The sequence below is a fragment of the Gallus gallus genome, chromosome 15 (genome assembly GCF_016699485.2).
Source record: "Gallus gallus isolate bGalGal1 chromosome 15, bGalGal1.mat.broiler.GRCg7b, whole genome shotgun sequence".
In the NCBI taxonomy this organism is placed as follows: domain Eukaryota; kingdom Metazoa; phylum Chordata; class Aves; order Galliformes; family Phasianidae; genus Gallus; species Gallus gallus.
The window spans coordinates 3,607,740-3,620,879 of record NC_052546.1 but is presented as its reverse complement, the minus strand read 5'-3'; the positions used below and the strand labels follow the sequence as shown (position 1 = coordinate 3,620,879).

Sequence of the window (13,140 nt, the reverse complement as noted above, 5' to 3'; positions counted from 1 at the left end):
AGCTGACATGAGATCTGGAATGAAACCAGAATGAGTCCAGCTCCTGAAGGCACCAGTTTCTAGCTGAGGTTAAAGAACACATCTTACACGTACACACCTTTGACTTCTCTTTTTGATATAATGTCACTCTACAAAACACTGTGGAACACCCTTGCCTCTTCTATTTTTCTCTTGCAAATTAAGCTGATTTTATGAGAGACTTTAAGTCATCCACACTTGCTATTTGGCTCAGTTCCAGGGCTGATTTTTGTGTGCTCTTTTCTTCCCAAGAGCTATTGCAAAACTCTTGGAGGCTCTTTAACCCCCTTCAGAGCTGTGGTTAGAAGAGATGAATGAGTTAAATCTGAATCCTTCCAAACACTGTAGCTTGGAGGTTCGCAGAAGGAATTCCCCCAAGGATTTGAGGGTCATACCCTGCTATGTGCCTGTCTGCTTCTCCCTGTGCTTAATATTTTGCAGTTGCCTCACCAAGTTGGAGGAGAAAAGGATAAAAATGCAGCATTATAATTTATAGCAAATACATATACTACATGTTACTTGGAGGAAATGTCAAGAGAGAAAAATAAATGCTTTCTGACAATTGCTAGTCATTTTGTGCCAGCAGCTAAACAACATGAGAGCTATGCTTTCCCTCCCTGAACACAAGAGCACCGTGTAGATGAATCACTCCACTGAATTATCACTTTCAATAATTTGTGGTGGTAAATTGTCACTGACTTTACAAAAACAATGTGTAACTTCAGATTTGATTAACAGATAGTGAAACATCGCTGAAGTGCACTGTGCTAAGCAGCACCCTGTGCAGCCCTCATAGTGTGCCTGATGTCCTGGCCTCTCAGCGTATGTCAAACACCACACTTAATTCTGTCTGTTAAAATTCACTTATTTTTACAAACTGCATGGCCTTTTTTATTACTAACATAACATGAAGCATCACTGTAAGTTGTATGAGATAAATGCAACCAGGAATGTATCAGCACATGCTAATGTTTCTGTGGCATTTTCTTTGCTTGGTTAATGTATGTTCAATACACTAATCAAATGCCCCAGGCACTCATAGCTCCTGAAACTCACTGACACATGGATGTCTGCAGTGCCCCTTGTCTCACCAATGCATGCTCAGCACAGGCCACATAAGTTCTGGTTGCTGGATGAGGTCTGTCCCTCCAAAACTTGCAGTGTATAGGGGGTCTAAAGCCAAGGTAAAAGTTCCTGAAAGTAAGGTAAATTTGTTTATTTATTTTTAGGAAAGAACACAGATCAACTGTCAAGTGCTATTATTTAAAACCTAATCATGTGAAGAATGATAAAGAAGAATTCATGTGGAAATAAAGACCAAGGTAAGCTTTAGACACATAAATGCCCCATAGCATGCTCCACACTGGAATGCTTCATGCCATGTCCTGCAAAATCAGGTGTGATATCTGCCAGACAAAGTTTCTGTTAAGTATTGTTATTCTTCAAGGCATAATCTGTTCATGGAAGATCCTTAGCACGTACACTTCTGCAGATTGTTTGCTTGTAAATGGACAGAGCACATATTTTTTCTCTGTCTCTTTAATAAGCTAAGTTAATAAACATGTTATGTGAAAGATGAGCAGAGCAACTTCAATTTTGAATGGCAAATAAGCAGCATGAACACATCCATATGCACAGAAGAAATGCAGATTCTTTTGTAAGCAATCCTACTGTGGAGTTGTCCTTACCTTAGGAGAGGAATTACTTTCACCTTGAGGGTGAAGCTCTAAATCAATCTTCCTGAAGCCTCTTCAAATAACACCACCACATGTGGCACATTTCCTGCTGGGCAACTATTTTCTTTCCTCTATCCCTGCAAAGAAGCAATGTGATGCTCCCAAACAGACTGCTGAGACTGCCCAGAGGGAACGTTCTCAGCACTTAACTGTTGAGGAATACATTCCCAAAAGAGGCATTACTCAGTTATTCACAGATTGAAACTTATAAAACAGTCACTGGGAGAGTGAAACCAATAGCAGAAATCCAGGATGGAGGTAGGTAACACAATGTTTTACAATCCCTCAGTGAACCCTCCTTCATAGCTGGGCTTTTGCAGCCTAACATCACGGCTCAAGTAGAGGAGCAGCTCACCCAGCAGCACAAGTACTCTCTGTTCAAGCAGCACAGGTTGCACTCCTTAAGCACTGACTCAGCCCCATGCATTGCATTCTTATTTTGGTCTTTAACATGCAATTCCACATTAAGACTTACTACAATGTAGATTTTTTTCTCAGTGCAATGATTTCATTTGGTTTTAAGCCATATGGGACAAGCAGTCCATCTGCTTAACCTATATTTTCCTCACCACACAGACAGCAGCAAACCTTTGCAGTGCAAAGTGAGCCTCAGGTGCTACTGTCCAGAGATCAGTTCAGACCAGGAACTGAAAGGGAAAAGCAAAAAAGAAAGCAGCAAATAAAGGGGAGACTTTGTTGCCTCCCAGCAAGACTTATACTACCCACTAGAGCAAAACAACGCTTAATTGCCTACAAATTTACAATGCCAGTTGTTGATGTAGAAAAAAAGTTTTATCATGAATGCTCTCTAGGTCAGCTTTGCATTTCTGCAACTTGTTCCTGTGCCAGGGAAGGGGAAGCACTCTGCAGTGCCATGGAGCTGCGATAACCCCTTCAACAAACTACCTGATGCTGAACTCTCTTGCATTCACTGTGCAGAAAAGCCAGCAAAGATTTAAAGCAAGTATTTAAGCAATGCAGATAATTTCAACTTAAGACACCATTCATGCACAAAGTAGTTCAAAATTACATGCTTAAGCCAGCCTCCACTTAGAAAAACTCATTCCTCTGGTTAAGCACATTTTTGTGTTGAAGCTGTGCGCAGCAGTAATGCTCAGTGCATTACAGAACTGAAGGCTCAGCCTACTGATGTTCTCACCAGCTGATTTATTGAGAGGACGTGATGCTGAAGCTACTGAGTACCACACAATCACATTTTCACAAACAATGATCAGAAAGTCTGCAAAACAATTCTACAGCTCTAACTCCCACAGCAGCTATACGCTAGAGAGAAATATACCTCCTATCTCCCCATTTTGACGCCCATCAGGGATCACAGGAGATAAATTGGACTTATCAAATGAAGATTAATGGGACATATAATCTATGATATCCAAAGATATCTTTTTACTGGTTTCTGCAACCACTATCACCATTATCATTTTATCCCTTAAATTTGTTAAAAATGTACTCTTAAAACAATCCACCCAAGTCCTTCAGCTCAGCATATAAATGTCCATGCCTGCTGAAGCCACGTAGTAAGAATTCACAAACAAGGCTGCAAAAATAACAAATAACTGTGAAGTGTATAAACCAGTGATGACTTGGTGAAATTCCACTGTTTGAGGTGAATATTTTGCTCCACAGAAAAGGATTGCAAACTGCTGCAAAAAGTGTTCAAAATCACTCCAATATATATGTCAAGAAATAAATTACTCTGAAGCCTGCTGCCCTGGTTTAAAGAGTTACATAAATCAGCAAATTTCTCACTCCCACTAAAATACTAATTAAAATAAAGCAAGAAGAACATTATCATTTTCCATGAATAACTTGCCCTGGCCTCAGATATTTGCAATATTTCACAGAGTGCAGTGACAATGCATACTGGAATTCATCAAAGCAATAAAATAATTTATCACAGATGTTCTTACATGGGAAACCTATTCATCCTTCAGGGCGCCTGCCTCACCAGTGGACACCATCTCCTTGTACTGAGAAATAAAATATCCTCTCACCACTGAAGAGATGCTTTCCCTTACTTTTCTTTCATTATAAAGTTAATATTCAGAATCAGCTAATTATTACATTAATTATTATTATTATTATTATTAATTACTGTACAACGATTCCTCAAAGCTTCTTTCACAGAGAGCTGCAATAGCAGAGCCCAGTAGCAAAGATAGGGACAGGAAATACCTTATGATTCCTTTGTGGATCTGAGAGCTCTTCCTGTGTTATCTGATGGAGATGTCTTACATCACCACGAGAATGTTTCCTTCACCTTTTCCTTTGCTGACCTACTTTGTATTCCTCTCTGGTTCATCTCTGACTCTCTCAATGAAGTATATTTCTTCCTACCATCACACTCATTTGCCAAAATCTGCAAAACTTCAGAAGTGAAGGAAATATAAAAACACCAGCTCAAAGGAAAGAAATCCACACTTCTGTGTCAGAAGTTGACTTGCCCACGGAGAAATCAACTGGATTTTATGCTTTAAAAGAAGCTTTGGCCCTCAGTTCGGAAATAGATATCCTGGTATCTCCATTGCTGAAACAGCAGAGACTGAAAATGCAGGACATTTATCTACAACACTTCTGTGCCAGGGCTCAGGAATGTGTTTGGACCATGGCAAAAAAATCCTAGTCTGAATGCAAAGCTCTCGGAATTTCATACCAAAAAGCTGTTTTACTGAAATCTCTCTTTGAAGCATGGCTGATCGCTGAACTTAAAAGGCAGGAAAAAGCATCGCAGACATATATGTTTAAGGCACTATATCTACATTGAATTTAATCAGTACAGAGGCTACATATGCTGTATGTGTTCACATTACACTCACAAGCTAACCATAGTTATACTTTATATATCATGTGAGACTGGCAGTTGGCAAATCACAGATGTGCTGCAGCATCTGGCACGTATTTATGTCACAGGAAGAAAAGGGAAGATTCAGTATAAAGGGAACGCATGAAGCCTAAACTCCTGGAGGTATGCAGTACTGACTGCTGTAAAAGTAAAAACAGGTATTCTGACAAATTAGGAGTTATAGTGAAGCATTATAAGACCTAACTGTATAGTTTAATACCATGAACCCAATACCATGAGCATTTGTAAAGGGATTTGAGGCTGCATAGTCCCAGTTACATAGAAGAAGTAGTATTACTTCTATCAAGACCTCCTTTATTTGTACTGCACCCATTTAATGAAGCATGAATTTTAATTTAGTCTGACACTCAGATATATTTTTAGATTTGAATTTTGCACCTTTTGTAGACAACCAGGAGATGTGTTACAGGGTGTTAAACCATGCACATTGAAAAATCACTTCTTCACGTAAGCTGTCACATAAGCACATGTACAAAAGTTCATCCAAAGGAGGAGGCCACAAGCACAGAAAACCAGTCTACCTGCAGATGCAAAGATAACTTCAAATCTAAGATCTGCCAGTTCTTTAAAGTTTATTGACAAAGGTATTTGCCAAATGGTATATATTTTAATGGGAAGATTTTCAAGGTTACTTCTGTCTGCTGCATGCACATGTGAGGTTCATAAATCTTTGTGTGTTATGTAGATAGCTTAGACAGTACAACTTTATTATGAAGCTATCTTGAAAAGACCCAAGTACCCAATCATAAATATACAGCAGCAGAAGCAGCTGCTAAGGGTTGGCCTGGAAAGTAATAAGAATCACACATGAGACAAACTTCTGGAGAAGTCATACACACTTTCCCTTGGTCCCTTTCATTTCCTTGGTCCATTTACAGCTTTAGAGTAGAGGGAAGACACAATTCGGAGGGTCAGGACAATAAATATTGCTATAGTTCACAAACCTAGACTCTCCTCTGCAGTACTTCATTTTCATGTTACTTGTTTTAAGGCAAATGAAGACCTAGTTAGTGAAGGATAAATACAATAAAGGCAAAGCTAAATTTAAAACCAAGTACCGCCACTCACTGCAGCAAGATTAGAAGCAGAACAGAGCATCTGATTAATGCTGCTCATAAAATTTTTCTCATCAACAAATGCTCCCAGGAGAATGCCCAATGACATGGTTAACTCAGTTCTGCACTACTGGACATACACATACTTAATTATTCATTTTTTCAGCTGAGGTCATGCAGAACACAATACAGACACCAGAGCATGGTAGGTGTGGTAGCAAACACAGAGCAACAGATGGCTTCTGACCCCAGGAGACTGCAGTGCTACCATGAAAAAGCAGAGCAAGCCTGCATACAGACATCAAGGGAAGCACAGGAATGACACAGGGTAAAGGAAGAGGCACAGATCATGTCTGGACAGACAAGCTACTTAATCTGTAGGTGAACTTGGGAGAGCTCTTAAGGTGAGGCTTTGAGAAAGATAATGTGACTTAGAAACATTCCTGAGAATTAATTTTATTCCTAAAGGGAAATAAAAAAGAAAATCCAGAAGCAGTGGCCTATAAAGTGTAAGTGGTCACCATGAGACAGCCTCATTAGCCAAACAAAATAAAAATAACTACTCTAAAGTACGTAAGGATAAAAACAGGCATAGGAATAACTTTTAAAGACTTTGATTACTCTTAAAACTAAATGGTTTCTGAGCCATTTGAAACTTTAGGTCCTCTAAATGGTTCTACGATCGCACTGAAGAACATCCTGTGCTCGAAACTGGTTATAGAAAATGAAAATAAAACAGATTAAGTATCTGTTTACATATACTGCATCTGTTGGTGCTTTAGTTTGGTTTTAATTCACTTTATGCTACTTAGACTTAAGTCTACAGTAGCAATTTCTTTCCTGTTCAAGAATTTCCAACTAGATGCAAGGACCTCATCTTCTGCCCACGATTCAGTAATACTTTCCATTACTATGCTTAGCCACCATGATTGATACTGGGGCCCTTCGAAGCTCAGCAGCAAGCTTTGGGTTAGGGACCACTTCTGTACAGCCACTGTGGATTAGGGTTTGCACAATACACAGCGAGAAGTGGTTTACACTGCAAGTAACACGACGACCCAAACTATGAGGCTCCCACTGGGAAATCTGCAATATGAGTGAGACCAGAAAACCTAAGTCAATAAGCCAATTAGAAAGTCTAGAATAAATTTGCCATGGAATTACTTTATTGTGACTGAGGCATAGCACTCTCCATAGACTCTCCACTCTCTTCTTATAGCATTATGCATAAGTTAGCCTCTGCACATTCCTAATTTCCGGGCGCTCAAGTAAATGACAGGTAATGAATATATTACCAGTATTATTGTGTTGTATGTTACAGTGGTGGCAAAAGCTGAGCACTACTGATTAAATGTAGGAAATTAAAAGCTGCTGTCAACAGTTTCTTTCTCTCTATAAAGGTTTTATTTCTTTACCATTTTTGCTCTTGTTTCTTTAAGCAAGAAAAATGCTGTGGTAAGTGATTTCTTTATTAGAAATGTCAATAGGGTCTGCCAAACTTTAGTCAGCTCACTTGGCTGTTATACCAGACTAGCATAAACTTCCTTTATGAAATAAATGCCCATGCTATTGAGCTTACTGCTAAAATATCACAAATCCCCCAATGTGTTGAATGCAGCATTATCTAACTATCAGTTAGAAGCTAAAATATATTAATCTTCATAGACTGAGAACCACTTGCTGCCAAGTAGCCAACGCTGGTGACCTTCACAATGCAAACTCTCTCTCATTTTTAAAAAACTCCTATTCTTGTACATTTAAGGCTCCTATGTCCACTACTGTAAAATCAGCTGTAGGTAACCTACCAAACAGTAACCTCTGAGAGGAGCTGAGAGAACTGTCACTTCACAACTCTGAAGTTGACTGATCCTCTTTCTTACCATTGTCCCTGAGGTATTATGTCCTCAATGAGAAACTCTGCCACAATAGCCTGGTCTAAGACTTGACAGATTTATCTCCTACTGGTCACCCTGAAACCAGATGACAAATAGGGGAGAAAATTTTCTTCTCTGTCTGTCCTATATCATCACTGCTGAAAAACAGCAAAAGGAAAAAAATAGAAGGAAGATTTCTATTCCATTTGGTTAAGAGTTGCATGATGTACCTGTGCTGTCTGGGGCACTGTGTCCGATTTTTTTTTTTCTACTCTCCCCTACATGGCAACATTCAAGCACGTTGAGAATGACAAGTTCAAAGCAAGCTAAATCACTACTCACTTTAAAAAATCTTTTCATGGTTACTGTAGGACCCAACAGTATTTTAGAGCTCCAAGGCTGCTTGTCTCAATGGTGCTGATCACAGCAACAGCCTGTGTAAGTCTAGAGGAGCCTATTGACTTAAGTGATACTTAATCCAGACTTTGCTGTAAATTAGTATTATCCTATTAAGTAAAGGATGTCAAATGACTTAATGTAGCTAAAGATCCTTACCTGTATCCCTTGACATAAAATCCTTGTTGCTATGATTCCATAGCTTGTACTTTTGTACTTCATCGTTGTTTTTTTTTCAATTTGTCCCCATTTTAATTCAAAAATATGCTCTTAAATCCACTTCACCAAAAGATTAATTTTAAATAAAAATTTCAAGAAAGCATCACAGTGAATTTGAAGCAAGCATTCAAGTCCAACTGATGGCAGTAAGATTTAAGACTAGGCTTACATACTTCAGTGAAGTGGAAGCAAGGGGAGAGATACAGCATATGCTGTAGGTTGGCCTTACAGAAAGCTATCAAGTTTTGAAGTTAGTGGTACAGTAATTAAGTAAAAAGCAGATTTCTAAAACTTAATCTAAAGGAAAATGAGCTCTCTTTTTTGTTAACTATGTCAGCCTGCGATGCTCTGTGAAGGGCACGCATGCTTCCCTCTTTAACTTACCATGGTTTTATCTATTGCTTACAAGATGAATATTAGATTTGCTGGCTAATCTCCCACCTCCTCTTGTGTTGTAGTAGGAGTAATCAAGAGGAGACAAAGTATGTGCATGCTACTGAATCAAAACCAAATAAAATAAATCATGCCAATGCTAACTGAAGTGATAGGTTTTTCTGTTCAAAGCCCTATCAAATATTTCACAAACAGAACTTCTTGTGAGGCTTACCATTAAGATAAAACAACAAGTTAAAGAGAAAGAATTTGTGAATTTCACAATATGAACTTTATTACTTTGAGACTGTTCTTTGAGGTTGAACTAAAGGAAGGAAATACCATCTTCCAGCCTTCGTATATTCTTCCTAGTTACTCATTTCCTGCAAGACACTAAGAAGGAAGCATGAGAGATGACTCCCCAGCACAATCCATTTGGCCCACTTTTGCAGCAGAGATCAGAAAATGTATTGGATTTTGCCTGGAAAAGAGACAGCTTGCAATAACCCTTTACTAGAAAGGAAAAATAACATGCCGAGTGGAGGTAGAAAAGCACCCTATCTGTTAATTGCAAGGAAAACTGTAAAACCAATATGAATATAAGAGATCAGTCAAAGCAAGTATCAAATTTCAGTACAGGAGTACAGGGGTAAGCAATGAAGTGGTGCCTATTCCCAAGAAAGAGGTCACTCTTTCTTTTGCTGTCATTTTCCACATGGACAGTGCAGTTCCAATTAGTCCTCCCACATCTTTTATTGTGTATGTGTCTAATCTGTGAGGTAGATTTCCCCTATCTTCTGTAGTGTCAACAGCTGAAATATCCCATGTACCTTGGGTCTGTTGATTCCTGGTCCCTTGACATGCGTTAGAGGATTGGGTTACATGCTTTCTCCTACTTATGTTCTACAGAGACCTTGCAAAAGCTGCTGCAATTTTGGATAGGAAGAAAATGAGCAACAAGCTCCTACTGAAGATGTACACAGGATTAATTCATTAAATGCTGATTCTTCAACCAAAAAAACATGTTTAGAAGTTTTAATCTGATTCATGGTTAATTACCTGACAAGGAATTGTAGATACTACCCCAAGAGGAGGAGAACTAGAATGTTCTAAATAAAACATGGTTATAAATGGGGTGGAAATAACAACTTCCCTTACACATAAAAGATGTCTCATTCACTTGGATTTATCTAAGAGAATGGGGAATTCATATAAATTCTAAATTAAGCACCAGAGGCTATTCACACTGTCCTTAAAATGAAATTAAACAGCCAGACAGAGATTTGGCAAACAAATTAATGTTACAAGTGAACATAGCAGTGTTTTTGAAGAGCTCTGTGGGCTGATCTATATAAGAGAATGAGGGTTTTTGTTTCCCTTTGGGGGGCAGGGGCTGGGGAGAACTTTCGCCTATTCCGCAATCATGCACATAAAGCTAGGCTAGCTGAGGTTAGCCCAGGGCTTTTAACTTTCAGAGTGCATCCATTTGAATCTGCCCAGCGCACACCAATATCTAAATGAAAAAATAAGTTTAGTACAAATTGGCTGTATGATTGAAGTCAAACAAGGAATGGAGTGCTTATGTCTTTTCAGGTGCATATTAGGTGCACTCTCAATTTTCAAATTACACTAATCACAAAAGTCAAAGCAACTGAACTATGTCTGATCCAAGGCCGGCCGTGTGCTGAAACTGAGCAGCCCCTGTGATGTTTATAGTGATGATGAAGCGAAGAAAATGTCTTAATTATTTTTTTCTTAACCATTCCAGGATGTAAAGCTGGCCAAAGATAAATCCAATTAATTTAACAATAGCTTTAATTATTCCTTTTGAAACAGAAAATGCCTGTATGCACAATAGACTTCAAATTAAATGTCTTAATTCCTACTAACTGTAATGGTGGCATGGAATAATTCCTTCGACCCAGCTGCTGCTATTAAATTAATTACATATCTAGCTTTTATCAAAGGGAGTTTAAATAGAGAAGAATAAACAGATCCAATATCCTATCAAACAGAATGGTACTAAAAAGTTAGGTGTACTTTTTCAGCCCTTGGGAAACAAAGGAGTCCTTTCTGAAGTGATGCTTAAAAAACTTGGCCCCTAAATTCAAGCAGGTATCTTGATGCCAATTCATTAAGGGGTCAGGAAAGTACAAAATAGCATTCATAACAAACAAGCCAGTCTCGTTACTAAATTGCACCAGGCAAATAGAGAACCTCAGGGAATCCTCTATCAGTTTGACTCTAGAGAACAAAAACAACAGGCAAGGCAAAGCAGTCCATTAGTGACATTTCCCACACAGAACATGACAAGAAAAATGCTGCACGGGTTGTTGAGACACATTAACAGCTATCACAACCATCTGTATTTTTGGTAGTGCCAGCAAATGAGCTCTGTACCTATATTATGAAATGTCTTCTCTTTCATTTCAAGTTTGCTACATTTCATAAAAGCAAATTCAACAATGTCATGTTTTTTTAATTCATCTTGCAAAATGTTGTGAGCCAATCTTTCATTTATTTGCCCAAATTAAGATTGCCTTTGCTCAAACACTCTCTGGATAACAGCGCTAACCATTTTTGTTTTCCCTTTGTTTCAGGCCCTTTCCATCTGTTCAGTTTTTTATCAACAGAGGAAACCTATTTCAAAGCAGACAGCGATACTGGATGAAATGCATTTTGCATTTCGTGCTTTTTCTTCTTCTTACAAGTCTTCCCCAAACAACATGTTTATTCAGCTATAGCCCACTGATAGCAAAGGACAGGAACTTTTAAGTTTTTTTTTAATGATGCTTAAAAAAAAAAAATTATATAGAATTCCTGTTGGGACTTTATCTTTGGCAAAACTCCATCTCACAGCAATAAGATTCAGTCTCATAACCCCTCCTCAGGCAAATTCAGAATCCAAAACAAAAAGGAAAACAAAGCCTTATGTTTAAGTTTAACCTTCTACAGTTTTTGCTCAACAAATGAAGACTCCAAAATCATTATTGGGTGCTACCATATCAATAATAGGAGGACTTGTCTGCATGAATCTTTCAAATCATCCTGTTTTCTCTTCTTTCCCTTTCAGCCTATCAAATATATAGGCATCTTAGGTTATGTTTATGGAACATAGAGCACCACATCAAAAAAATCTATCAAAAAATCCATCAGATCAAAACATCACAGAAAACAGCTATCAGCTTCTAAGGACAAGACAAATTGTCCTAATCATAAGCAGCAAGGAGAACCAGATGTTTCTGCTTGTTTCTATCCTGTATTTCCCGTGGAAACAATCTTACAGAGGCACCCTGTCTGCCCATCTATCTGTCACTCTCATTCTGACAGTGACAGTGTCAATTCAGCAAGAGATACTGCCTGCTTGTTTGGATTCTAATGAGAGAACATAGGGAGGAGCCGGAAATTCTGGAACAAGGAGGAAGTTAGGAGATGTGTAATAAATACTAGAAGCACTGCAGAAGGGCATGAGGATGAAAAAATATCCAAACTCATAACAATCTGAGTTTCTGAAGTACTGTGGTTTACAGAAGGACCAGTTCGATTTTCAAGAAAGTAAGCCACTGTGCTGTCACAGTTCTGACCTCAATACACTGTTATAGAACGTGATTATCTGAGACAGAAAAAGTCAAAATAGATTGTTCAATCCCAGAACCCATATCAGTATGCACTTTTGCTAATAACATGTAAAACACGCTGAATTGGACACCACTGATATATTATTGCCATATACATTTTGCTTCCGATTTTGCATTTAGCAAGCAATGTAATTTTTTCCAGCTACAGATACTTTTAATGCTTCATGTGCATGCTTTTTTATTCTCCAGATGACTGAAAAATAGCACCAACCCAATGTCTACTAGCTATCAATAAAACCAAGAGTTTACTCTTCCATTTTTGGGAATATTTTTCTTATAGTTTTCTTGCTCAGTCTTCCTAAGGCAGATGTTTGGGAAAGCTTATTTTACAGGCTTTACTGCCAGCCAGACATCTTAATCACATAGAACGTCTCAATTTTTGCTGGATCTTCTTTGATTTAGTTTTTATGGACTTCTAAAAGAATTCAAATAGTACCCTGTAAAACAAAATTCCATCTTGCCAGGTTGGATATTATTCTTTTGAGGTTATGCTTTTTGGTAGAAATTTAACAGAAGTACAGAGAATATACCTCAAGATCTATTCCAATAACCCACCAGGAATGGTACAGGAAACATTCTCTTAAACTCATATCTGAACAATTCTGCAAAGTCTTTGTACAAAATGTCATATCATTCCACTTGGCACACTGAAATCTGCACAGCACTTTAACCGGAACAACTTTTGATCTCTGCGTTTCAACCTAAGATGAACCATTCCATGCTCCCACCCCTTTCAGCATGCTTAGTCTCCATGGAGACTGAAGGACTATCACTTTTTTTTTTTAATTAACACCACAGCCATATGCCACTTGAGTGCAAATGCAGTGAAATTTTCATGGGCTTTCCACTCCATTTCAGTAGGATTATAGGTCAATGAACCTTGAGCTGGGAGAGCTTAAACACAGTGCCTCCTGATAGACTATGGAAGAGAAGTTAACATACCTATGG

At 38.3% G+C, this 13,140-nt stretch overlaps 1 protein-coding gene across 4 annotated transcripts in view; it reads right to left on the bottom strand.

The window, feature by feature from the left end:
* Positions 1–13,140, bottom strand: part of TMEM132D (transmembrane protein 132D) — a 192,741-nt gene that overhangs the window by 95,444 nt on the left and 84,157 nt on the right. Inside the window, exon 1 of one of the 4 annotated variants that reach the window (XM_025155709.3) lies at positions 1,707–1,831. The exons of the other annotated variants lie outside the window; for them this stretch is intronic. The gene's annotated coding sequence lies outside the window, so the exon portion shown is untranslated. Of the gene's footprint in view, positions 1–1,706; positions 1,832–13,140 lie in introns of those variants that run through there. 4 annotated transcript variants of the gene reach the window in all.